The sequence below is a fragment of the Cicer arietinum genome, chromosome 5 (assembly GCF_000331145.2).
Source record: "Cicer arietinum cultivar CDC Frontier isolate Library 1 chromosome 5, Cicar.CDCFrontier_v2.0, whole genome shotgun sequence".
Taxonomy (NCBI): Eukaryota; Viridiplantae; Streptophyta; class Magnoliopsida; order Fabales; family Fabaceae; genus Cicer; species Cicer arietinum.
The window spans coordinates 51,128,610-51,143,811 of NC_021164.2; positions in this window are offsets into that span (position 1 = coordinate 51,128,610).

The following is a 15,202-nucleotide window of genomic DNA, read 5'->3' on the forward strand; positions in this document are numbered from 1 at the left end:
CCTTACTTAAGGGTAAGGCAGAAGAGCAGCCTTTAGGCAGACTCTAGTATACCACCAGATGGAATAGCTGCGGCAAAGAGGGCGGAAAGAAGAAGAGCTCAAGGCCGCCACAACATTCGATTCGCTACCTCTCTCTGATTAGCGATAGGGGCTGTCAGCCAACAAAGCGATGGGAGCGAGACGGCCAGAAGCGGAGGATCAATCGACTGGAATAGCCCTTAACTCCTCACGCAACGCGCACTCTAATGATTCATGAAATGGATCACGGAATAAGACGTATCCGAGATGAATTCTTTTTTCATTATATGAGTGGAAAGACAGGGAGAAAAGCATTGATAGTTTTCCAGTTCCACCGCTTGCCTAAATTATATATAATAAGCCCGAGGGGACAAGAGAAGAGCAATAAAAGGCCCAGCCTTGATTGTTGTAGCTTCAAGCCACTCAAGCAGAGAGAAAGCCCTTGTTCAAGCTTAGAGCAAAGACCAATGGAAAAGGTGAAGGATCTCCGCAGCTAAACCATCGACAGGTTCTCATATAATGGGCTAGCGTCCGGTTTAATACAATGAAAAAGGGGAAGAAGCGGATCGGGATTTGGAAGATCAACCACGAGCTCTATTGATTCTCCAATCCACTGGGCAAAGACATACCCGGCATACTCAGACTAAGATGTTCAGCATATCCGAATTCTTATCTATAGTCACGAATTTCTCGATTCCTGAATCTGAAACTCTCGTCATCGAATCTGTCAGTTAGGGATCGAGTCATTCTTGATCACTAGCTCTCTCTTGATCTCTGATTCTGAGGTCATGTCAAGGTTGTTTTTTCTGAGAGTCTTCGGTTGGCTGTCCGGGGACCGGCTTCGCGAGACCATTTCGATCCACACTGGAGAAGTCCTCTCTCGGGCTAGGCTCTATTGGGCGGAGGTGATCCTTTCTTTACTAGAGGAGCTGGAAAGGAAGAGGCACCTATTGTTAACTCACATAACAACTACATGTAAATAAACAATGAAACTGAACACAATACCTAATATCAAGATGTAAATAAACAATAAAAATGCAACAGTTAAACATGAACACAGTACCTAACTATCCAAATTGAACATGAACAGCAACCAAGTAACAGAGATTGGTTCGAATTGGGGCTTTTTCAGTAAGACTCGATTTTAGTAAAATTGATTTCAGAAAATGAAAAGATATTAAAGGAAGATAACTTACCTGGAACAAGAACTAACACATGCTAGAAATCAACAGTTAAACGTGAACACAGTACCTAACTATCCAAATTGAACATGAACAGCAACCAAGTAACAGAGATTGGTTCGAGAAAGAAGCAGCCATTGTACTCTATGGTTAGGGTTTTCAATACAAATTGGGGCTTTTTCAGTAAGACTCGATTTCAGTAAAAATTGATTTCAGAAAATGAAAAGATATTAAAGGAAGATAACTTACCTTAAGAGATAGCGATCATCACGGCAGAGTGAAGCAGGGATGCGGAGGGTTCGGACAAGAAGAAGGAGCGAAGCGAAGCAGCTCGAACGAGAAGGCTTTGGGATGCGGAGGAACGAGACAGGCTTTGGGATGGAGGAAGGGCTTAGGGAAGATACGATTCGGAGGAAGGGCTCAGGGAAGAAGGGCTTAGGGAAGATACGATTCGGAGAAAGGGCTCAGGGAAAAAAGGGTTAGGGAAGATACGATTCGGAGGAGCAGTTAGAAGGCAGCCTGATAAAATTAATTTAGTATCAGTTGGGGACCTTTTTTAAAAAAATTAAACAGAAATTTTTTCTAAAAAATAGACATTACCCACGGATAAGCTGTAGCAAAAAATAATACGAAAATTTTTGGCAAAATTTAAGTTAGGATTGTATTTTTTTTTTATTACCCACGGATTTTTTAATTTTACTTACGGAATTACCGTGGTAATTAATTAAAAAAAAATTATTTTATACAGCAATACACACGGTTTGTCCGTGGGTAACAATTAATTTACCCACTGATTAAGATCCGTGGCTAATTTTCCGTAGGTATTGAAATGTTTTCTTGTAGTGTTTTACTTGTTTGGATTTTAAAAATTAATTAAAGTCTTTGAAATAATTACATGAAAATTTATGGTTGGGCACCAGAAGTTATTTAGTGTTAATACATTTATATATTATACATTAATGTTTGAAATTCATATATAATAAATTTTTCTTTTCGGATGCATATATAATAATATGGAGATAGGGTGTGGAAAATTAATAATATGGAATTAGAGATAATATATTTTGATGAAATTTTTGTTTATCTATGGTTGATATTTTTAGACTAAGAGCAAGGATTTATGATTGACCGATGGAATAAAGTTTATTTATAATTTTGATCTCTTAAATGTTGACAAATATAAATATGTATGGTTTTAGATACATGTTTAATACATTAATTTATTTAAATTAGTGTAAATAAATTGTCATAAACATCAAGTGTATGCCTCATTGATAGTGATGCTTGTGTCAGAAGTTATTAAATCAAAAATTGCTTAAATCATATTATATGTGTATGATGGTATAAAAGTATTTCTTACTTATTTTGATATTAAAAATGATTTGGATATATATATTTTAAAATTATTATAAGTTGAAAAATGTTTATGGAAGAAACTGATAGAAAATCTTAATGATTTTATTCATTGTTTATTTTCTATTGTGATACTTATTTGAATTTACCATAGAACATATTTAAATATTAAACTTGAATTAACAAATAGAATTCATGGTGTATGTATTAGTTATAATATAACTATGAAGAAATGGTTTATTTAATAGAAATAAAAAGAATTCTTATTTGTTAAGTAGTAGATGACTTACATTTTTTTACCCACCTTATGATATTTAATTATGAGAAATTTTTATGATCATGCTTTGTTAGCTGGTGACAATATATATTTAATGCATTCAATGTATTATATCTTGGACTTGGATATATTGAAAAGATAATTATAATTTTAAATTGAGATGCTTATTAAATATTGTAAAAGGCAAAATGACATAAAAGTTTGTGTATGTGATACAATGTGAATAGATTAAATGGCAAAAGGGTCATGGTTTGGTCATAGTTGGTCAACACTATCAAGATTATAAAAAGTAATTGGATGCTTGATGTAAGTCATGACTTGTATCAGACCTGATATAACATATGTTGTTGGAAGATTAAGTCTGTATACAAGCAATCCAATCAAAGAACATTGACATGTTATTAATAAATTACTAAAATATTTAAAATGAACAATTAACTATAGTTTAATATATAATGGATATCCTTTAGTTTTGGAAGGATATACAGATATCAGTTGGGTAAATCATGTTGAGGATCATGCTTTTACAAGTGGATGGATCTTCAACTTTGGTGGAGGTGTAGTTTCTTGGGGATCAAAGAAAAAAACTTGCATTGCTGACTCCACCATGACTGTAGAGTTCATTGCCCTAACTGCAGGTAGTAAAAAGACTGAATGGCTAAGAAAATTGTTGTATGAGATACCAATTTGGCCAAAGTCAATGACATCAGTATCTATACATTGTGATAGTTAATACATACTATCAAAAGTATATAGCCAAGTATATAATAGAAAATTAATACATATTGGTTTAAGACATAGTTATGTAAAGGATTTAATGGAGTGATATCAATAGTGTTTGTAAGAATTGAAAAGTATCTTGCAGATCCTTTGACGAAAGGTTTGACAAAGGATATGGTGTTGAAAACATCATTAGGGATGTGATACAAGCTCATATTTAGATAATCACCAATGGTGGAAACATCAACTCACACTTGAGTAGCATCAAGTCTCGAGTTCAATGATGAACGTACATTATTAGAGTGATTGAAGTATTTGACAATAAATACATCCCAAAGGATTAAAAGTACTTGGACCATAAAATAAAAGTGGTAGGATGAGGTCTCCTCTTAATGGACATATATCATGTATTTGCTGGAATATATAATTATGGGTGCATTTTTTATATAGTCCACTTATATGAGAATGAAGTGGGCTGCTTCATAGGGTTCAAGAGCTTGACTCTTAAATTCTCACGAAAAGGATATGAGACACAAGGCTTTATCAAATGTGTCATTTTTATAATTCGATCAATGGTACCGAGATTTCATGTGTTGGTTCTAATGCATGGTTGGCCCAAAGCTTGTCTACCAATCTATTCGGGGATGAGTGAAAACATAATTTACTATGTAATGGTTCAAATAGTAAAATACCTTTATCTGAAACCATGAGATTTCTAGAATAACAAACTTAGATATATTTTGAAAATGGTGGGGGATTGTGAGAGAAAATTTCAAAATATATTTGGAATTCTCTAATAGCTATATTAATGTAGCAAAATTAAATAACTTACTGTATCACTTGATCAAGTGGTTGCAATGTTTGGATTTAATTCAAACTGATGCATCTTTTAAGTTATCAAAAGTTACAATCTTTCGCAAGAGTTGTTTTCTTTCACCAATTGGTATGAGTATCTCTATAAATAGAGATACTTTAGAGGCATAAAGAACACAAGATAAACAAGACAAAATTTTATGTTACATGAGTCAAACTTCTGTAGAAAATATTTTTAAGTCATTTCTTCTTTTTTCTAGTGCACGAGAGTAAACGAAGGAACTTTATTCTGTAAACTATCACTGATAGATAGGCTTAATGTGAATGTACAATTCACTTCAAGGATTCCAAAGTATACTGAAGGGAATTCACTGGTTAACCCGTTTGCATCCAATATATATAGATTGGTTGGGGCGAATCGAATCTAAAGCTTAGTGAGTTACACACGCTTTGGAATTTATTTGTGCAACCTTCATCATCATAAAATTCATCATCTTCTTGTTCAAGATTTGCAGCATACCTGCAACAAAAGATCCAAAACAGATATTGATGTCTTAGAGTGCTTCACAAAAGATATCATGTCCAAGTTGGACACCATATGTTGACATATAGCAATCAGATACGAATCACGAAAAACTTAAGCCTAGAGAAATAAAATGTCTTTTTATTGGCTATGCATCCAATAAAAAAGGATACAAATATTTTGAATCTATTTCCAAAAATGTTTTTGTGACTATGAATGCCACTTTCTTTGAAAAAAATCATTTTTTTTTTTGGTAATCATCTTCAAGGGAGAAAAATAGAAGAAGATGATTTTAAATATTTAAAAATTACAAATATGGATTTTCTAAACAATTTGGAAAAAAAAAACAGATTGTGAGAAAAGTAACATAACAGAATCATATTTGAAAATACTAGAAATTGAGGAAAGTAACAAAACAAAATCCTTGAGTGAATCTAGTCAAGAAAGCCATGAACATGATATTCAAGAAAATGTATTGACATAACTAGAAGTTGAGAATGAGACAATTTAAATTGGTAAAAAAGGTATCCAACCCTTTGACCATGTATGCTTAAGGAAAAGAGTGTTTCAAAGAAGAGAACATCAACACTACCAAACATCCAAGAATCCAACATGTAAGAGTCATTCTAATTCTATTATACCCTTTCAAAATTCTGATCATAATAATCTTGTCATTGTTGAACATGTTCCCAATGATTTTGTTGCTTTAGAACCTACCTTTGATGATTCTAGTCTACCTATTTTTGTTAGAAAAGGGATAAGATCATGTACAAAACATCTTATCTCTAACTTTATATCTTATGACAAATTTCCCCCCACTTTTAGAGCTTTTACTTGTGAAATGACAAAAACAAAGATCCCAAGAGATATACAACAAGCTCTAAGGGTTCATAAGTGGAAAGAAGTTGTCTTGGACGAGATGAGTGCTCTTATAAAAAAATCAAACTTAGAAAGAGGTGGATCTACCTAGAGGAAAGAGAATTATGGGGTGCAAATGAGTGTTCATCATAAAACGTATATCTGATGGATCGGTAAACAGGTATAAGGTCAGGCTAGTTTCCAAAGGCTTTACACAAACGTATGGTATTAATTACTCATAAACTTTCACTGGTGTTGCAAATCTTAACACCATTAGAGTTTTTTTTTCTCTTTGGTTGTTAACTTGGATTGGCCATTACAACAGCTAGACGTAAAAAATGCGTTTTTAAATAAAGATTTAGAGAATGAAGTCTATATGGATTCACCCCCGAGGTTTGAATTTAAAATCAACCAAAAGATCTGCAAACTCTAGAAGTCTCTTTATGGGTTGAAATAGTCACCTTGAGTTTGGTTTAAAAGATTCATCCAATTTGTTAAGAATAATGGATACTCTCAGTGTCAAAGCGATCACACCACGTTTGTGAAACATTCTTTTGAAGGTAAAATGACTACATTGATCATTTATGTAGACGACATAGATATCATTGGGGATGATTCTAGTGAAATAAAAAATTTGAAGGAATCTCTTGCAGCTGAGTTTGAAATTAAATGTCTTGGGTCTTTAAAATATTTTTTGGGAATGCAAGTTGCAAGGTCAAAGAAAGGGATTATGGTACCGCAACAGAAATATATTTTAGATCTTCTAAAAGAAACTGGGATAATGGATTGTAGGTCAGTTGATACTCCAATAGACATAATTAGAAAATTGGTAGTGATGGCAGTGGTGATCTAGTGGATAGATCTCGTTATCAAAGACTAGTAAGAAGACTAATTTATCTATCTCATACACATCCAGATATAGCCTTTGTTGTTAGCTTTGTGAGTCAGTTTATGCACTCACCTCACAAAGAACATTTAGAAGCTACTTATCGTATTCTAAGGGGATTGTTTTTCCAAAAAAACTAATCGACAAGGCATTGAGGTATTTATTGATGTAGATTGGGCAGGGTCCATCACAGATAGAAAGTCAATATTTATTTACTGCACATTTTTTTTGGGGAAACTTAGTTACTTGGAGGAGCATGAAACAAAATATAGTAGCTAGAAGCAGTGCTGAGGCATAATATAGAGCGATTGTCCTAGGTGTTTGTGAAATCCTATGGCTTCAAAGAGTCTTAGAAGAGTTGAAACTTCCTATAACTCTTGTTTTTGAAATGATATGGCTTCAAAGAATCTTAGAAGAGTTGAAACATCCTATAACTCTTTCAATGAAGCTTGTATTGCGACAACAAGGCAACAATTAGTATTTCTCAAAATCTTGTTCAACATGATCGAACCAAACATGTTGAAATTGATAGACATTTATAAAAGAGAAAGTAGATACATATCTTATTTACGTGCTTTTTGTCCATACTTCATAACAATTTGTTGATATCCTTATGTTTAGTCCTAGTTTTGAATTTCTTGGAAACAAGTTGGGCATGCTAGACATATATGCCCCAACTTGAGGGGGAGTTGACAAATATCAATCAGATATTATTGTGTTTATTAGTTATTTTATATATAAGTCATTCTAATTTGATTTATTTTCTAATTTATTTTTCTTTTATTCTTAGCATTCATTAGATAGCTGGCAACATAGTATGTGTTAATGTTAGTGTGTGTGCAAAACATTTCAAAATCCTCACCCAAAACTTTTTTTAAATTCCCCATATAGAGAGTTTAAGTTTTAGAAAGGAAAATAAAATTTGAAGCAAGGTGATACTTTATTCCCTTCCCTTTAACTCAAACAAAACCTAAATCTTTAAATGACAAGAACCCTCTCATTGTTTAGCATGTGCAAGGTTAATTTGAAATAATGACAAAATCTTGATAAAAATAAATATTCTTGAAAAGGATATATATATATGGAGTTGATTAAGGGTTCTCTTTGCCCTCACCTAACTCTATTTTTTAAATATAAATAACAAAAATTATATATCAAAGGGGTAATACTAATCAATAATATATCATTAATCTAATAATTTTAGAGAAAATTACAATGACCTCCTTAAGGTTTCATTAAAAAAATACGCGCACCTCCGTCATTTTAAAATTAATAATAACCATCCTTGTTTTATAGAGAGACATCTTTCATTTTTGAATAACTTCTGTTTTTTCACAACAAAAATTCGTTAACGGTGTATTCTTCTCCTTCATTTTCATTTGCAAACAAAGAGCATTTTTCTACTCTCCAAGCAATCAACCTCTACGTCTTCACCTTTATAGTCTTGGATCCTTTGTCTTTTCTCCGTCATGGACGATCTTGATATATTTTTAACATTTTGTAGTTCAAATTGATTGACGTTTTGTGTATTTTGATATGTTGCATATGTAATTAGAGCACAAGTTGTTTGTTGATTTGTTTAGCTGAAATATTTTTATTTGTCTAGCATCATCAAGTATTGGCGGAGTTAGTAATATGTGAAAAATATATGTATATTTGGAGATTCGATTAAAATTATTTATCGGAGAATAATTTAATTAAGTTACGAAGAATTTATTATCGACAAAATTTTAAGATGTTACATGTTACTCATAAATGCATATGTCAATTGGGTTGTGACGATAGTAGATATTTTTACTAAAGTAATTTGAAAAATAAGTGATGTGATGTATGTAAGAGTGATTAGATGTATAATGATGATTTCAATAAAATATTTAAATATTTTAATTATAATAATTTTTTTTTGTTAAATTAAAGAAAAAAAAACCGACCTCTTTTTAGAAGCCATAAGAAAAAAAAAATCATTTTTACACCTTAATCAAAACCTCATTTCAAGAAGTCATAGGAAGTAAAGTTGTTCATCTCTACAAAGTAGTGTTTGTGAGCTAATTTCTTTGAGGTGAGACACTTACTTCTCTCCCCTTTTTCCTAAATTTGTAAGTTTTTATTTGTGTGGAGGGATGAGCGAAATTTTTGAATTCTTAACAAATCATTTGACGCTTGTTGTTGTTGTTGAGAAAAGTAAAATAAAATGAAAACATTTTCCTTCAATCCCTCTCAAACCAAGGGGAGATAATGTTTTGTTGGTTTTGTTTGATTAATTTGGTTTAATGTGAAATTAGGGAGGTGTTGGTGTTGAGTGTTTTATTTATAAATAAAATAAAAACATTTAATCCTTGTTATTGAAGTTGTTAGTATTGTTTAGAAGAAAAAAATTGATTTTTATGTAATCAGTTATTTTCAAATAAATGGATTTGAACTAAAGTGGAAATTTTACAAGAAAATTTAGAGTTGTTAAAATTGTGAAAAAGTTCAAATTTTAACTAAGTAATGAGTTTGAGCAAAGAGTTAGATTGTGAAATTAATGTGTTTAGAGTTAAAAATGTTACTATTTTAATTACTTTTGGACAAGGTTTAAAGAAGGAGTTTAGAGTACTTTATTAACTCAAATTTTTGTACTCTAATGGTTGAATGATATAACTTGAAAGATAAAAAGATTTGATTTTGGAATTATGATGTGGTTGGATAAATTTTGGTGGTAAACAAATTTTTATAAATCTTTATGTTTATGTATCTTTGAGTCTCGAAAAGGAATTGAGATCGTTGACACTGAGTTAGCGGTGTGGAAAACTCTGAAATATTAATTTTATTGTAATGATTAAAGAAAAATGATTTTTCTTATAGTTTATGCTTTTCCAAAAATAGTTGTTATGATTGATAATCAAGAATGTATACATGTGGTTATCAAATCTTAGAACTTGTGTTTTAAGAAAAATTAGTCAATTGTGGTTTCAAGTTTTTATATGTATACTTTCAACTTTTAGAAAAGTTTGCACGATTTTAATTAAAGTTTCAAATTTATTAAGTAACGATTAAAGTTTTGAGTTAGAATTTATTTATTGTTTTAAAGATTCCAAGTTTCATGAATTAAAATACAAATTTTGTTGATAAGAATATATATATATATAATGTATTTTGAAAGGAGTGAAACTATTTCAAAGAGGTAGAACTTTGAAATTAGAAGGAAAAAAATTTATTGATATTCTTTTGTGTGATTATGTTGTTATTGTAACAACCCAAATTTTATAATAAACTATTTTATTAATAAAGTAGGATTTTAAATAATTAAGTTGGTGTTAAAATTATTTTAAAATATATGTTGATTAATTTTAGGATTAATTTTCTTTATATGATGTTTTAATCTTGTACATATTAGACTAAATGAGTGATATAAATATTAAATATTATATTTTATATATTTTTCTAAAAATAATATTATTTTAGTGTACATATTTTAAAGTATAACATTTTAGGCGATTCTATGTGCATATGTGTGTTTGTAGTTAATGTGATATTTCTTGTATGTTGAAATATTAAGTGTGCACATAATTTTATTTAATTATTTCCATATAAATATATCTTATTTTAGTTAATTATTTTACAAATAATAATCTTGAGATATTAGTAATATTGATTTTCTTTATTTCTATATAGTTGCTACGGTATGATAATTTTATACATATTTATTTTGATTTAGTAATTAATATAAATGGTTGATGTTATATTCATTTATTTTATCATTTTGACTATTGTATAAAGTTGATGTATTTTTATGCGATTATTTTAAAAAAAAATGTTTTAGTAATAATTGTAGTTATTATTTTGAGTATGAGAGTTTTGATTAAAATTGTATTTATCTATGTTATGGAAAAATAATATTATGTTAAAATGAGTCTTTTGGAGAAAAAGTTTCTAGTGTGGATAAGTCAAATAAATTATTTATTAAGGACTTTTAAAAATACTAGAAAATGAATTTTGGACAAGACAATTGTTTACACCTCTATTTTCTACTTCTGTGTATTAATTTGATCTGTTACTAGTCGAGCTTTTCTTTTCTACACCAGCGAGTTGTTCATTAAATCCCTATTTCTGTCTCAGACTGGACTCCATGAGGTAAGCTTTACATATTGTTTTACTCTTGTACCTTACATTTGATATATGCACCCTTTCATCTGCAAATAATAAATAAATAAAAAAAGAAAAAAGAGAAGGAAAATGACAACAAGCAGCACCAACAACCACAAGCTAAACCCTCTTTCTCTCTTGTCGAAACCTTCAAGAAGCACTATTCATTTGCATTTTTCGGTGAAGTTGACGTCAAACTCTTCCGGTGCTTCGACGAGTCGATGAGACTCTTTCTGTTGTTTTTCTCGTTGTTTTGACTCCCCTTTTGCTCCTAAAATTATTACTAATTATATATATATATATATTTATGTTTTGCATAATTTATCAGCCGTATCTCGGCGATTTTGTGAAGTCGCTGTTTATTTGGATTCGCTTATTGTACGTTGTCGATCTGTAGTTGTTGAAAACTTCTATTGATTTATGTGTTTGAGAAAGCGTCTAAATAATATAAGGGGTGAGAGAGCGTTTGAATTCATGAGTATAATATACTGTGAGATGAACGAGAAAACCGTATTCCCAACGATTCATCCGGGGCTCGCTACGTACGAAAGTAGCACCTTGAGAGATAAATTAATTAATGTGAAAATATGAGGATTGTGAGATTAAAATGTTAAATAGAAATGTTTATAAGGTGTTGATTGATTTAATTTTCGATAATTGTGTGATATTTGATATTGGATATTATTGTGATGTTGGATGTCGAATGAAATTTTGTGCATATGTTTGATTGGACTAATTTATGTGATGTGATAATAAAAGGTGGATACATTGTATGACATATGTTTATGTGATGATAATGATGACGTTTGATTAATGATAGTGATGTTACAAATTTGTGATGAGTTTATATGATGATCATGATTATGTATGATTAATGATGTTATAAAATTGTGATGAAAATATTGAAGTACCCCATAATTGAAGAAATAGTGATGATTCCAATTTGTGTTTGAGATGACGGTCTTAATGGAGTATCATAGACCAACGAGGGGAGAAAATAAATATTGAGAATTTTTAAAATGGAGATTATTATGTCATCATATAGGTAAGGTCTGACAAGCCTAGTGATTTCGGGGAGTTACAACTGAATGAGTCTGATAATGGCAGTATGCTGTTGAGCCTTAAAGCAAGATTGATAGGTGGGGAATTCCTAGGTGATTGGGAGGTAGCACTCCAAATGTCGGGAGCTACTATGCAACATACGTTTACCTCGACTCTCGCATATATGTGTCTTGAGTTTAGTTGATGGGATCTATGAAGACTAGGCCAATTTAAATGGTCTGTCCATCGGGATGGTGACATATTATCAAGCCTCCTAATCAAGTATTTCAGAGTTAGAATGATATCACATTGTGAAGTAAAATCTAAGTTCATGCAAATAAAGATATCCCAAATCAGGATTTTCATGTCCATTATTTTCCATCTGTTACCTATTTTACCTGAAACATACTCACAATAAATATATGAGATTTTAGTTCCAATTTAATGTATAGAGCTGAAATTTGATACATTACGCATTTGTAAGTATTTAATATATTTATTTTATTTAATTTAATTTATAGTTATTTAATTTAAATTTGAATTTTTTTTTTCAATTCTTGTTATTTTTTTCTTTTTAATTTAATGGATTTTGTTTCTTCAATTTAATGTATTTTATTTTATTAATATAATTTACTTTATTATTATTATTATTATTATTACTATTATTATTACTATTATTATTATTATTATTTATATTATTTGTTTATTTATTACATTTAGATAAAAATAAGAAGGAGTTGTTAACAAACTAAAATTGTGTTGCTATTTTATATGCAAAATATTATAAAGACGTTGTTTGTTTTGGCACATTTAACTAACCGCATTAAATTTAATGTATTTTATTTTTCAATTTAATATATTTTATTTGATTTTACTAATATAATTTTATTTTTTAAATATTTTAGTTAATTTTTAATAATTAAATTAGTATTTTTTTTTAATATTTCTGAAGTTAAAATGAAAAAAAATTATATGTAGTAGCTGTCGCATCCCCGTGACATAGAAGGATTGTAAGGCTATGGAAAGTCGGGAACACCTCTTTGAATCTTGATAAGACTAAGCTTTTTCTGGTTAGCCGCGTATGAGCGACTTAGAAATGATACTTATAAAGCACTATATGTTATGATAATTAATGTTATTAAGTTTTATAATTCACTATTTTTTGGGTGATGTTTCCAAGTAATAATTAATGTTTGAAAAGTTAAGGGTATATCTAGATTTCTCATCACATGTTATAATCATCCTTATTGATAATACCAGTTGACTATAAGCACTCTAAGAATAATGATCTACTAATCAAAATAACCTTAACATTAAATTATACCTAAATGTTTTATTAAATGAGATATCCATTCTAAGTATTTTATTTTGAATATTGATTAATACCATAAAAAATGCTGTATCGTTTTACTTTACATATTAACAAATGTCATGATACAAAAGCAACCCAATCAACGTTAAATTTTAAGAGTTTGGGAAAAAAAATCACATTTTCATTTTTTTTTTCTTTCAAAGCTCTTTGTTTTTATTTTATTTTAGATGAAACAAAATATGGAAGAAGGTTGGTGCAAGGAACACCGTGATCTGAACCCCTTGAAAAAAAGACAGATGTAGAGACACTCTTTTTTAGGTTTAATCAAGGTAATCACAATTGTTAAAATAAAATGATATCTTTCATGAATATGAAAATGATTATTGTAGATTACAAATAAATAAAAGTGATCCTTGACATGCTAGAAAATGGATTATGAAGAAAATGGCTGGCGTGAGAATGTTGAGAAGTGTTTAGGTTTATAATTATTTCATATTTCAAATATAATTGATCAATATTATTTCTTAATGTTAATTTTTAGTATATTTTCTATTGCTTCAAAGTTAACGTAGTTTTATAACATTTGTATAAAAATAATGTTTTAAAAATTGTAATTTGAATAAATTGATCCAATTTAAACTGCATTAATTTAGAATAGATTGACTTTTTTAAAAATTATCATCCAAACCAAATTGAACCGCAAGCAATTTAATTTTTGGATAAGATGATATTTTGCCCCATAATCGATCTAAAGTGCATTGCGAAAATCCTTAATAATGATATTCATTGTATATTATTTATTATATTCTACATATTTATATATTTTTTTTAAAAGCATCTAATTTTCATAACTTCATTTTCATTTCCAAAGTACTTTTATGATTTCAATAGTTTTTATTTAATGATCACATTTATTTCAAATAAGTTATATATATATAATTCTGATGGTCAATGGCTCATAAATTCATTTTCTTTGTCAAAGTACTTTTTTCATTTAAATAGTTTTTATTAAATAATCACATTTAATTCAAAAGAGTCATTTTTTCTATGGTATATTCAACCATTCCAATTAATTCATTGGTTGAATATCCAAAATCAATATACTTATACATAGTAGTCTAGATACCTCATATTTAAAATTATATATCCTAACTATCGCATATCTATTATTCTAGAAATGTGAAGTAATTTCTAATTTCCGTTAACAGATTTTTACATAAAGTAATGCTTCATTAGCTAACTAGTTATAATTAAATTCATTCAAAAATAATAATGTACATTTAGGTTAACCGCTTACAATCTATTTGCCTACAAGTTTATTTGGGATAAATATATTTTTAGTTTCTATAAAATTTCTACATTTCAAGTTTAGTTTATATAAAATAAAAATACAATATTTAGTCCTTCAACTTAAATATTTTGAATGATGTTTTGGTAGTATGTTTAGAAAAGTAAAAAAATTCTTTTACAAAAATTTAGTATTTTTAAATTTGGGATTAATTGAATATGAATTTTTTAAATGTAAAAAAATAAAGATAAAAGCGGCAAAAATATTGACCTAAAAATTAAAATTTGAGCTTATTTTTTGTGAATAAACTTTGTATAATATTCACTACGCGAAAAATAGCATTTTACAGCGTTTTTTTTAATTCATTTACAGCGTTTTTTCAAAAAAAAAAATGCTGTAAAAAATACAACAGCGCTTTTAAAAAAGCGCTATAAAACATGTAGATGTAATGCGCGCTTGTTTTGCACATTTTACAGCGCTTATTTGAAAAAGCGTTATAAAATGCATACCCATAATAAATATATTGGGTGCACATTTTACAACGCTTTTTCGAATAAGCGCTGTAAAATGTGTTTTTTTTTTTAACGTTGTAAATTAAATTTTTGAAAAAGCGCTTTTTAGCTTTTTATGACATTTTTTTAGAAAGCGCTGTCTTTTATCTTTTTATCCAAAATTATTTTGATCCAGAATCAGTTCACAATCAATTCACACAACAACAAAACATATTCAAATACCATAAGCATTCACACAATCAGTAGACAAAAAACAAAACTCTGTAACTTAATTAACATATATGTAACTCTGTAA